Source organism: Oryctolagus cuniculus, chromosome 2 (assembly GCF_051225735.1).
Source record: "Oryctolagus cuniculus isolate XC-2025 breed Fujian yellow rabbit chromosome 2, ASM5122573v1, whole genome shotgun sequence".
In the NCBI taxonomy this organism is placed as follows: Eukaryota; Metazoa; Chordata; class Mammalia; order Lagomorpha; family Leporidae; genus Oryctolagus; species Oryctolagus cuniculus.
Genome location: NC_142868.1, coordinates 105,147,276 through 105,159,450, shown reverse-complemented (window position 1 = coordinate 105,159,450; position 12,175 = coordinate 105,147,276). Strand labels below are relative to the sequence as shown.

General features: G+C 46.4%; 1 long non-coding RNA gene across 1 annotated transcript; it reads right to left on the bottom strand.

The window, feature by feature from the left end:
- On the bottom strand, positions 1-5,660 carry LOC149127971 (uncharacterized). The gene is made up of 2 exons (XR_016230149.1): positions 5,180-5,660; positions 1-340 (listed from the first exon to the last, which is right to left on the bottom strand). It is a non-coding gene; the product is annotated as an uncharacterized LOC149127971 (long non-coding RNA).
- Between the last annotated feature and the right edge of the window lie 6,515 nt (positions 5,661-12,175).

The window sequence follows — 12,175 nt, the reverse complement described above, 5'->3', positions numbered from 1 at the left end:
GTTAATTCACAGGCTTTTATTGGGGTTCCGCTCCCGGGCAAGGTTCCCCGGTCCCAACAGAGTGGGAGCCGGGTAAGTCGCGCGTCAGAGTTTGGGAGAGCTCCTTTTATAGATTCAGGGCATGGGGGTTAAAGGTTGAGGCGGGTCTGATCCTCATTGGCTGACCTTTAGGCACCCGCAGGGACCTTGACAAGGACTTTTCTTCCCTGGAAGTACAGGTAGGGGACTCTCCATTCCCGGAAGCGTAGGCCTTCCCTCCTTGCGGATCCCAAAGCTACCAGTGGCTGTTTTTGTTTTTTTTAGGCTTCATTAGGGTTTTCTCTATTTGAGCTCATGTCACCTGTGAGTAGAGAGAGTTTATTAGCTCTGTTCCTATCTGGATGCCTTTTTTTTTTTTTTTTTGACAGGCAGAGTGGACAGTGAGAGAGACAGAGAGAAAGGTCTTCCTTTGCTGTTGGTTCACCCTCCAATGGCTGCCGTGGCCGGCGCACCACGCTGATCCGATGGCAGGAGCCAGGTACTTATCCTGGTCTCCCATGTGGGTGCAGGGCCCCAAGTTCTTGGGCCATCCTCCACTGCACTCCCGGGCCACAGCAGAGAGCTGGCCTGGAAGAGGAGCAACTGGGACAGAATCCGGCGCCCCGACTGAGACTAGAACCTGGTGTGCCGGCACCGCTAGGTGGAGGATTAGCCTAGTGAGCCGCGGCGCCGGCCCTGGATGCCTTTTATGTTGTATTTTTTTGTGTGTTTTGTTTTTGCCTGATTGCCCTGGCTAAACCTTTCAGCACAATGTTGAACAGAGACAGTGAAAAAGGACACACTTGTTGTTCCTGCTTTTACAAGGAATGCTTTCTGTCTCTCACAGTTCAGGAGGACTGTGAGCGCTGTGGATGCTCTCCACTGTGTAACGAGGTTTCCTATTTCTAGTGGGTTGAGTTTTCCCATTGTGAAAGGGGGCTGGATTTTGTTCAGGGCCTTCAGTGAATCTGCTGAGACACTCTTGTGATTCTGGCCTTTATTAGTTTTGATGTATGTTAACTTTTTAAGTGAATCAACTTTGCATTCCTGGTTATATAACTCAACAATAACCCAACAATTAATTTATAATCAATAATTGAAAGGAATTGTTGATGACCAAAAAGATTTACTACTACCATTTTGTTGTTTTCCATCATTTTGGAGAGGCTCTCTTTATTCCTTTCTGCTGTCTCCCTTTGTGATTAGCTGATTTTCTATAGTGGTATACTTTGATTTCTTACTTCTTAGTCATATTTATTTATTTGAAAGATAGAGTTACAGGGGCAGGGGAGGGAGAGATCTTGATCTGCTGGTTCACGGCCCAAATGCCCACAACAGCTAGGGCTGGGCCAGACTGAAGGCAGGGGCCTGGAACTCTATCCAGGTCTCTCATGTGGGTGCAGGGTTCCAGGGGCTGGGTCATCTTCCACTGCTTTCCCAGGTGCATCAGCAGGGAGCAGGAGCAAGTGGAGCAGCCGGGAATGCCGGTGCCTCAGGCCATGGCTTAACCCGCTACAATACAACGTGGGCCCCTCAAGATACACTTTTAAACAGCCCTTACAGCTACACATTTCCAACTAAATTCTGCTTTGGCTGTATCCTGTGAATTCTGGTGTGTTGTGTCTTCATTTCATCCACCTCAAAGTATTTTAAAATACCTTTTGGATCTCCTTTTTTGACGCACTGGTTCTTTAGAAATATGTTGTTTAATTTCCACATATTTGTGAATTTCTCACATTTCTGTTACTGGTCTCTAGCTTCACTCCATTGTGCATGGAAAACATATTTTGTAAGATTTCAGTTCTTTTCACTTTATTGAAGTTTGTGTTATGCCCTAGCATATGATCTGTGCTAGAGAAAGTTCCATGTGCATGAGAAGAATATGTATTCTGCTGTCAGGTAGAGCTTTTTGTAGATGTCACATACATTTCATTTGTGTATAATGTCTAATCTTATGCTACACTGATGACGTCTGTTAAGTGGATCTGTTACGGTTCTTTTAAAAAATGTATTTGTTTGAAAGTCAGAGTTACAGAAAGAGATCTTTCATCTGCAACCGCCAGGACTGGGCCAGGCTGAAGCCAGGAGCCAGGAGCTTCTTCCAAGTCTCCCATGTGGGTGTAGGGGCCCAAGCACTTGAGCCATCCTTGACTGCTTTAACCTGGCCATTAGCAGGGTGCTAGATTAGAAGTGGAGTAGCTCGGACACAAATCTGTTCCCATATGGGATGCCAGCATGGCAGGTGGCAGCTTTACCTGCTATGCCACAACACCAGCCCCTATTATGGTTCATTAAAAATATATTTAATGGTTTAGAGCAAAAAATCTAACATTGAGTTTGTAATACATGTAAATTTAATATATGACTTCAACATTAAGAGGGAATGGAAAGATAGCCTGTATGAATGCAGTTGCTGCATTCCTTTATAATGTTAATACAGATGCTCCTTGCTTATGATGGGGTTATGTCCTGATAAAGCCATTGAAAATATAGGTTGAACTGTATTTAACACACTTAACCCATCAGATATGATAGCCACGCGGCACAGTCCCTCATGGCAGATTGGGAGCTGTAGTTTACTGCCACTGCCCAGCTCTGTAAGACAGAACTATAATATCATACATCACCTGTCTAGGAAAAGATCGAAGGTCAGAACTGCAATATGGTTTCCACTGATTGCATATTGCCTTTGCACCACTGTACAGTTGAACAGTTGTAAACTGAACTATTGTAAGTTATAAGTCAGCAATCATGCCTTCCTAAGAAGTCTGTGAGAGATTCAGTACACTGATTCCTAGAGTTGCTGTTTATTATTACAATAATAACAAAGGAGGCAGAAAAAGGTATAAATAGAGGAATGAAAAGTGGAACAAACAGAAACAAAAAAATTATAAAGTATCCAAACAGATCAATAATCACACTACAAATAAGTGGGGAGGAGTGGTAGGTGCTGTGGTGCAGCAGCTAAGCCGCTGCTTGGGATGCACAACCCACACTGCAGTGCCTGACTTGAGTCCTACTCCACTTCCAATCCAGCTTCCTGCTAATGTACACCCTGGGGGACAACAGGTAAAGGCTCGAGTACTTGGGTCCTTGCCACCCACATGCGAGACCTAGACTGAGTTCCAGGCTCCTGACTTCAGCCTGGCCGGGCCTTGGCTGTTGTCAATACTTGGGAAGTGAACCAACAGAGGGAAAACCTCTCTCTCTCTCTCTATCTCTCTCTCCCTCTCTCTCTCTCTCTCACTTGCGCATGTGTGCATGCAAGCACCTGCTCTGCCTTTCAAATAAATTTTAAAATTAAAAAAAAAAAAAACTGGGCGGGCACTGTGGCTCACTAGGCTAATCCTCTGCCTGCGGCGCCGGCACCCCTGGTCCTAGTCCCAGTCGGGGCGCCGGATTCTGTCCCGGTTGCCCCTCTTCCAGGCCAGCTCTCTGCTGTGGCCCGGGAGTGCAGTGGAGGATGGCCCAAGTGCTTGGGCCCTGCACCCCATGGGAGACCAGGAGAAGCACCTGGCTCCTGGCTTCGGATCAGCATGGTGCGCTGGCCGCAGCGGCCATTGGAGGGTGAACCAACGGCAAAAAGGAAGACCTTTCTCTCTGTCTCTCTCTCTCTCACTGTCCACTCTGCCTGTCAAAAAAAAATTAAAATTAAAAAAATTTTAAAAATGGATTATACATAATTAAAAGACATTGTCAGAATAGATAAAAACAATACCCAGTTACACACTGTTTACAAGAAATTAGATTTAAATAGGACATATATATATATAAAGGATGGAAAATATGTATGAACATATATGTATATGTATGAACATATATGTATATATGAACATATATATGAACATATATGTATGAACATGTATATGTATGAACACACATATATATGTATGAACATATATAAAGGATGGGGAAATGATATACTATAGAAACCTTGATCAGTAGAGCTGGACTGGGTGCAGACACTGTGGTACAGCATTGAGACAGCTGCGTCCCATATCAGAGTTCATGGCCTACCTCCTCTGTTTTCAATCCAGCTTCTTGCTAACACATCCTGGGAGGCAGCAGATGATGGCTCAAGTGTTTGGGCCCTGCCACCCATGTGGGCGAGTAGGCCAGACTTCAGGCTCCTGGCTTTGGCCCTCCCAGCCCTGCTGGTACAGGCAGTTGGGAAGTGAACCAACGCATGAAAGATTCTCTCTTGTGGGGAGCAGCTCGGACTAGACTGTTACTGGAATTAAGACTTATTCTATGCATCTGCTCTCCCACAATATGGCGCTGGGAGAGAAGTAAACAGCTTCCGCACAGCTGCCTCCAGTTCAACCAATAAACTGTAGGACTTGCTCCTGATTGGAGGAGAGCAGCGTACTCGGCGTGTGGGCAGCCGAGTTGGGATTGGCGGAGGAGGACTATAAAGGAGGAGAGAGACGGCATGCACCAGGAACATCTAAGGGGAACATCTAGCTGGAGGAACACCTGTGCAGCCCCCGAGAAAGCCGGCCGGCGGTGTGCTGCTCCCCTGCGGAAGTGGGGAATGTGGCCAGGGGGAACTGCCCTTCCACGGAGGTGGAAGGGATAGTAGCCAACCCGGGAAGAACCAGCAGCAAACCCGGGGAGGGCCGAGCAGACGAAAGAACAGCGCAGGGTCCTGTGTCGTTCCTCCACGAAGAGGGGGAGCGACACTCTCTCTCTCTCTTTTTTATTTGACAGGCAGAGTGGACAGTGAGAGAGAGAGACAGAGAGAAAGGTCTTTCTTCCATTGGTTCATTCCCCAAATGGCCGCCACGGCCGCTGCACTGCGCCAAACTGAAGCCAGGAGCCAGGTGCTTCTTCCTGGTCTCCCATGCGGGTGCAGGGCCCAAGGACCTGGGCCATCCTCCACTGCACTCCTGGACCACAGCAGAGAGCTGGATTGGAAGAGGAGCAACTGGGACTAGAACCCGGCGCCCATATGGGATGCCGGTGCCGCAGGTGGAGGATTAGCCAAGTGAGCCACAGCACCAGCCTCTCTCTCAGTCTCTCTCTGTCTCTCTCTCTCTCTTGCCTGGCCTGTCAAGTAGCTGAAAAAACATTTTTTTAAAAGAGTTGGCATGAACATTTTAATATCAGACAAGGCAGTTTTCAGAGCAAACAATCAGAGAAGAACATGAAAATTACTTACAAAGGGGTCAGTTCACCAGGAAGACATAAGAACTCCAAATGCATTTCCATCTAACACCGGAGCTTCAAAATTCATGAAGCAAAAAGTGACAGGATTGGGAGAGACAGCCAAATTCAAAACACTAGCTCCAGATGTCCTTCTCTCCGTGATGGCAGGACTGTGCCATGGGAAATCAGCAAAGAACACAAGTGAGCGGCACCCACAGCTAGCTGGCTTGAATTACCGTTACAGAACCCCACCTGGCAGCAGCAGAGTGCATACCCTCCAGCGCCCGTAGAACCGTACAGCGAGACAGACTGCATATGAGGCCTTAGCAAGCTTAGATGACAGGCAAAGTGTGTCCTCTCACAGAATGGAAGTAGACCGGGGTGCAGTAAGACAAACCCTCTGGAAATTAAACAAGTTTCTAAATAATCCACGTAGCCGAGGGGGAATTAGAAAATGTGAACATCCCCTCATGGGCTCCGACACAACATTTGTTAATAAATTATTAACACTGGGGGCAGTGTTTGGCCTTGCGGTGCATTTGCGCCATCTGTATTTCGTATCTGAGTGCCAGCAACTTCCCATCCAGCTTCCTGCTAACCATACCCTTCCTCCAAAGCAGCAATGACTCAAGTGCTTGAGTCCCTGCCGCCCTCACGGGAGACCTGGATGGAGTTCCAGGCTGCGGGCTTCAGCCTGCCCACCCCTGACAGTTGCCCACATTGGGGTAGTGAATCAGAGGATGGAAGACCTCTGTTTCTCTGCCTTTCAAGTAAAATGAAAATAAATAAAAACCTTAAAAAACATTATCAAATTGAATCTAGACTACAAAATGTTAATAAACACTCAGCTGTGAAAGCCCATGCAATTCTGAGAAATACTACACTACAGATGAACCTTGGAAAACATTGTGTTAAATGTGCCAGATTAAAAGGACACATCACTGATGATTCCACTTCTATAAAGGCAAATCCACAGAGACCCGAAGTAGCACTGGGATGACACAGGTTTGTGGGGAGGCTCCCTGGGGGAAGTATTGTTTAATGGGTATGGACTTTCTATTGTAGATGACCAAAAAGTTTTGGAAATGAATCATAGTGCTGGCTCCATAACATTGTGAACATACTCGATGCCATTGAGTTGTACGCTTGAAAATAGTTAATTTTTTTTTTTTTTTAGGCAGAGTTACAGAGATAGAGAGGAAGGGAGAGACAAGAGATATCTTCCATCTGTCGGTTCACTCCCTAAAGGGCCACAATAGCCAGGGCTATGCTGGCCCAAAGCCAGGAGCCAGGAGCTTCTTCCAGGTTTCCCACGTAGGTGTAGGGGCCTAAGAACTTGGCTCATCTCCCAATGCTTTTCCCAGCCCATTAGCAGGGAGCTGGATCAGAAATGGAGCCATTGGGACACAAACCCCTTTTCAACTAATTAGAAGTCGAGGATTCAGAAGATTAATCAGGTAAACACACTACTGATGAAAAATATCATGAACCAGATATTTCTTTCTTCTTTTTTTTCTTTTTCCCTTTTTTTTTTTTGACAGGCAGAGTGGACAGTGAGAGAGAGAGAGAGACAGAGAGAAAGGTCTTCCTTTTTGCCGTTGGTTCACCCTCCAATGGCCGCCACGGCTGGCACGCTGCGGCCGGCGCACCGCGCTGATCCGATGGCAGGAGCCAGGTACTTCTCCTGGTCTCCCATGGGGTGCAGGGCCCAAGCACCTGGGCCATCCTCCACTGCACTCCCGGGCCACAGCAGAGAGCTGGCCTGGAAGAGGGGCAACCGGGACAGAATCCGGCACCCCCACTGGGACTAGAACCCAGTATGTCGGCGCTGCTAGGTGGAGGATTAGCCTAGTGAGCAGCGGCGCCGGCCATGAACCAGATATTTCTTTGGATGCAACTGTCATCCAGATGGAATTTGCCGAGACTAGTGTTGTGGTGTAGTGGGTGACGCTACTGCTTGTGATGCCGTTATCCCATATCAGAGTGCTGCGGCTTGCGTTCTGGCTGCTCTGCTGCTAATGGCCCTGGGAGAGCAGCAGCAGCTCTCTCAAGGACTTGGCCCCTGACACTCACATGGGAGACCGGGATGGAGTTCCTGGGTCCTGGCTTCAGCCTGGTCCAGACCTGGTTGCTGTGGCTATTTGGGGAGTGAACCAAAGAATGAAAGCACACTCTTCCCTCAACCCCATCATTGCCTTTCAAATAAATCTTTTAAAAAAGTTGATTTTGCAATTTGCACAGGACCCACTAGTGACGGTGCTGTTAAAGTAGAATTCATCGTCTAGCTCTTTGCTAAGAACATTTCAGCCAAGCACAACCGTTGTGCTGTGTGGAAAGATGTGGGCTGGGGTGGACATCATCAGGAAGAGAGTTCCTACCTTTAATGCCTGGAAGGACAAATTGATTCTCATATTTGTTGAAAAATTGGGCTTAAAGCTTTATCAATGCATTTTATTTTTTATTTTTATTTATTTATTTATTTTTGGACAGGCAGAGTGGACAGTGTAAGAGAGAGACAGAGAGAAAGGTCTTCCTTTTTGCCGTTGGTTCACCCTCAATGGCCGCCGCGGCCGGCTTGCTGCGGCCGGTGTGCCACGCCAATCCGAAGCCAGGAGCCAGGTGCTTCTCCTGGTCTCCCATGCGGGTGCAGGGCCCAAGCACTTGAGCCATCCTCCACTGCACTCCTGGGCCACAGCAGAGAGCTGGCCTGGAAGAGGGGCAACCGGGACAGAATCTGGCGCCCCAACCGGGACTAGAACCTGGGGTGCCGGCGCCGCAGGTGGAGGATTGAGCCACGGCACCAGCCTATCAATGCATTTTAGACTCTACAAAAAAAAAAAAAACAAAAACAAAAACAAAAAAACTGTTAAATGATGACTTATAAATGAAGACACAGAACTACATAACATTATTAGAAGAAAAAATACAAAGACATTAGTTTCTTGGGTCAGATTCCACCACAGGCAACAAAAATGGGCAAATGAATTTGCATCAAACTGAAAAGCAATTTTCTGTACAACACAGGAAATAATCAACAGACTGAGACTACCTGCAGAATGGGAGAAAATATTTGCATACATGTGATAAAGAGTTAATACGTAAATACTTATGGAACTCAAACAACTCCATAGTAAGAAAACAACCCAGTTTAAAAATGAACAAGGGGTGGGCATTTAGCACTGAAAATATGTCACTGCTTGGGATGCCTGCATTCCATATTTGAGTGCCTCACTCCTTCACTTTTTTTTTTTTATTTGATAGGTAGAGTTATAGGCAGTGAAAGAGAGAGAGCGAGAGAGCAAGAAAGGTCTTCCTTCTATTGGTTCACTCCGCAAATGGCCGCTATGGCCGGCGCCCTGCGTCGATCCAAAGCCAGAAGCCTGAAGCCTCTTCCTGGTCTCCCATGGGGTGCAGGGCCCAAGGACCTGGGCCATCCTCCACTGCCCTCTCAGGCCACAGCAGAGAGCAGGACTGGAAGAGGAGCAACCGGGACTAGAACCTGGCGCCTATATGGGATGCTGGCGCCGCAGGCGGAGGATTAACCAAGTGAGCCACGGCGCTGGCCCCTCCTTCACTTCTGATCCAGCTTTCTGCTAATGTGCATGCTGGGAGGCAGATGACAGCCCCAATACTTGGATCCCTACCACCCTGGTCGCAGACTGCTGGGGTTCTGGGCTCCAACTTTCAGCCTGGCCCAGCTCCGGCTTTGTATCTGGGGAGTGAACCAGCAGATGGTAGGTTTCTATCTCTCTGCCTTTTAAGACAATGAAAATAAAAAATTATTAAAAATGAAGAAAAGACCTGCATAGACATGTCTCAAGATATTCAAATGGTTATTAGGTATATGAAATTATGCTCAACATCACTAATCATCAGAAAAATATAAATTAAAACCATGATTATGTATCACTTCGCATCTGTTAGAATGGCTATTTTGGCCGGCACCGTGGCTCACTTGGCTAGTCCTCCGCCTGCGGTGCCGGCACCCTGGGTTCTAGTCCCGGTTGGGGCGCTGGATTCTGTCCCGGTTGCTCCTCTTCCAGTCCAGCTCTCTGCTGTGGCCCGGGAAGGCAGTGGAGGATGGCCCAAGTGCTTGGGCCCTGCACCCGCATGGGAGACCAGGAGAAGTACCTGGCTCCTGGCTTTGGATCGGCACAGCGCCAGCCATAGCAGCCATCAGGGGAGTGAACCAATGGAAGGAAGACCTCTCTCTCCGTGTCTCTTTCACTGTCTATAACTCTCTCTCTCTCTCTCTCTCTCTCTCTGTCTAATTCTGCCTGGCAAAAAATAAAAATAATACAAAAAAAGAATGGCTATTTTATCAAAAAATAACAAGTGCTGATAAGTATATGCAGAAAAGGGATGTACATTGTTGGTGGAAATGTAAATTAGCACATTTTGGAAAATATTTGTAAAATTTGTAAAAAATGAAAATAGAATTATATGTTTCAACAATCCTTTTTGGGTATATATCCAAATAAAATGAAAGCAATGTTTCCTTTAACAAAAGGAAATTTTGTCATATGCAACATGGATGAACCCAGCAGGCAGTGCTAAGTGAGATAAACTATACACAGAGGAGAAAAATACCATATGATCCTGTATGTGAAATCTAAAATCCTGAACTCAGAAGCAGACAGCAGAATGGTGGTTGCCAGGGTTGGTGGTAACTGTGGACAGAATGGAGAGCCATTGCTCAAAGTAAAGGCTCAGGGTGGACATGTTCTGGAGATGTGTAGACAGCACCAGCTGGCCTCAACATCTGGAGCTGTGCCTATGTGAAGCCAGGAGCCAGGAGCTTCTTCCAGGTCTCCCATGCGGGTGCAGGGGCCCAAGCAATTGAGCCATCTTCTATTGCTTTCCCAGGCCATAGCAGAGAGCTGGATAGGAAGTGGAGCAGCCAGGACTTGAACTGGCGCCCATGTGGGATGCCAGCACTGCAGGCAGCGGCTTTACTGGCTATGCCACAGCACCGGCCCCTAGCTAATGTATTCTTGAAAACTGCTAAAAGAGATCTTCAGTGTTCACACCGTTTACATACAACAAAGCATAACTAGAGGATGTGGAGGCTATGTTTATTGCTTGGATGTAATTATTTCACAATCTACAAATATATCAAATTATGTTGTACATCAAAAATACATAATTTTGTCAATTATATTTCCATAAAGTTGGAAAAGTGCAATTGCAAAATGATAGAATAGACACTTATACACATACAATGGGGCTACATCCTGATAAACCCCATCGTAAGTTGAAAGTATCAGTCTAAAATGCATTGTATACAACTAACCTACTGAGGAACAACATGGCTCAGTGCTGCCTGCCTTACATTTGCTCCGGATACTTGCCTGCAGCCTACAGTTGAGTGTTATGAGACAGTATTGTGCTGCATATCTCCAGCTAATGAAAGGATCAAAAATCAAAGTACAGTTTCTACTGCACACATATAACTTTAGTACCATCATAAAGTCAAAGGGGCATAATCTAGGAACAGTCTTCTGTATATCACAGGACAATAATGTAAGTGAATTTTGAATGCCTCGGTAGAGACATTATACCACTTGACAAACTTGTTGCTAAAATGAAGAAAACATATGACTATCCTAATAAATGCAGATATATGAACTGCCTAGAGGGAGGGAGAGAGAACTCCCATCTGCTGGTTCACTCTCCAAATGCCTGTAATGTCTGGGGGCTGAGCCAGGCTTAAACCAGCAACCAGGAATTCAATCCAGGTATCTCACAGGGGTAGCAGGACCCCAATTACTTGAGCTCTCACTGCTGCCTCCTAGGGTCTACTGGGGGAAACTGGAGTCCGGAGCCAGGGCTGGGAATTGAATCCAGGTATTCCACAATATGGACCTCTTCACTGCGAGGTTAAGCGCTGGTCCTAAGAGGTTTTTTGAATTCCTCATGAAGGTTCTCTCCTTGGTCCACTTCTCAGTATGTTCAACTTAACAAAGATCAGTATTTTTCACTAGGTGAGTGTGTTTGGGCAAGCTGTTTTAGTGCCCATTCTCTTGGTCTGTTGGAAAACATAAGATAACAAATAACAGTACACTTGGAAAGTCATTGGGAAAATTAAAAGAGTTAATGCATGTGAAGTGCTATGAAAAGAGCCTGCAGCAGCAAGTGTTTACTTGTTAGTTACGGCTATTTTTACCAACATACTTCCCAAGGCTAACTTGTAGTTCCACTTATTTCCTGAGGGTTCTGACTTCCAAGTCTGTCACAGATTTTTGTCTTATCCTTTCATCTACATACGAGGCCAACTCCATCTCTATGTATTTCACCTCAAGGGAAAGAAACCAGCTACCTAAAATAGGATATTCCATCCCAAGCTAGATGCTCTTTACATATTATTTGTTAAAGTACAGCAGTCACACTGGTAACCCAAGAATCATCTTTTCTTACCACAAAGATTGAAATAAAGAAAAAGATCTGTTTTTCCTTCTTCTTCATAAAGGTAATGCTTGTTCAATATAGAAAACACGGAAAATCCAAAAAGGATAAAGATTACTCAGGGTCGGTGCTGTGGAGTAGCCGGTAAAGCCGCTGCCTGCAGTGCCGGCATCCCATATGGACACTGGTTCATGTTCTGGCAGTTCCACTTCCGATCCAGCTCTCTGCTGTGGCCTGGGAGAGCAGTGGAAGATGGCCCAAGTCCTTGGGCCCTGCACCCCATGGGAGACCAGGAGAAGCACCTGGCTCCTGGCTTCGGATCAGTGCTGTGCGCCGGCCACGGCGGCCATTGGAGGGTGAACCAACGGCAAAAGAAGACCTTTCTCTCTGTCTCTCACTGTCCACTCTGCCTGTCAAAAAAAAAAAAAAAAAAAAAAGGAAAGAAAGAAAAAAGGATTAGTACTATCAAGAATTCAATGTGTCCTGTCCTTCGGCCACTGAAATGTAAGTTGCAATCCGCCAAAAAATAGTATTTGTGGCCTATCTTTTTAAACGCATACGTTTTAAAATAAGTGCTTCGTATTCACATGTGTCCCACACGATG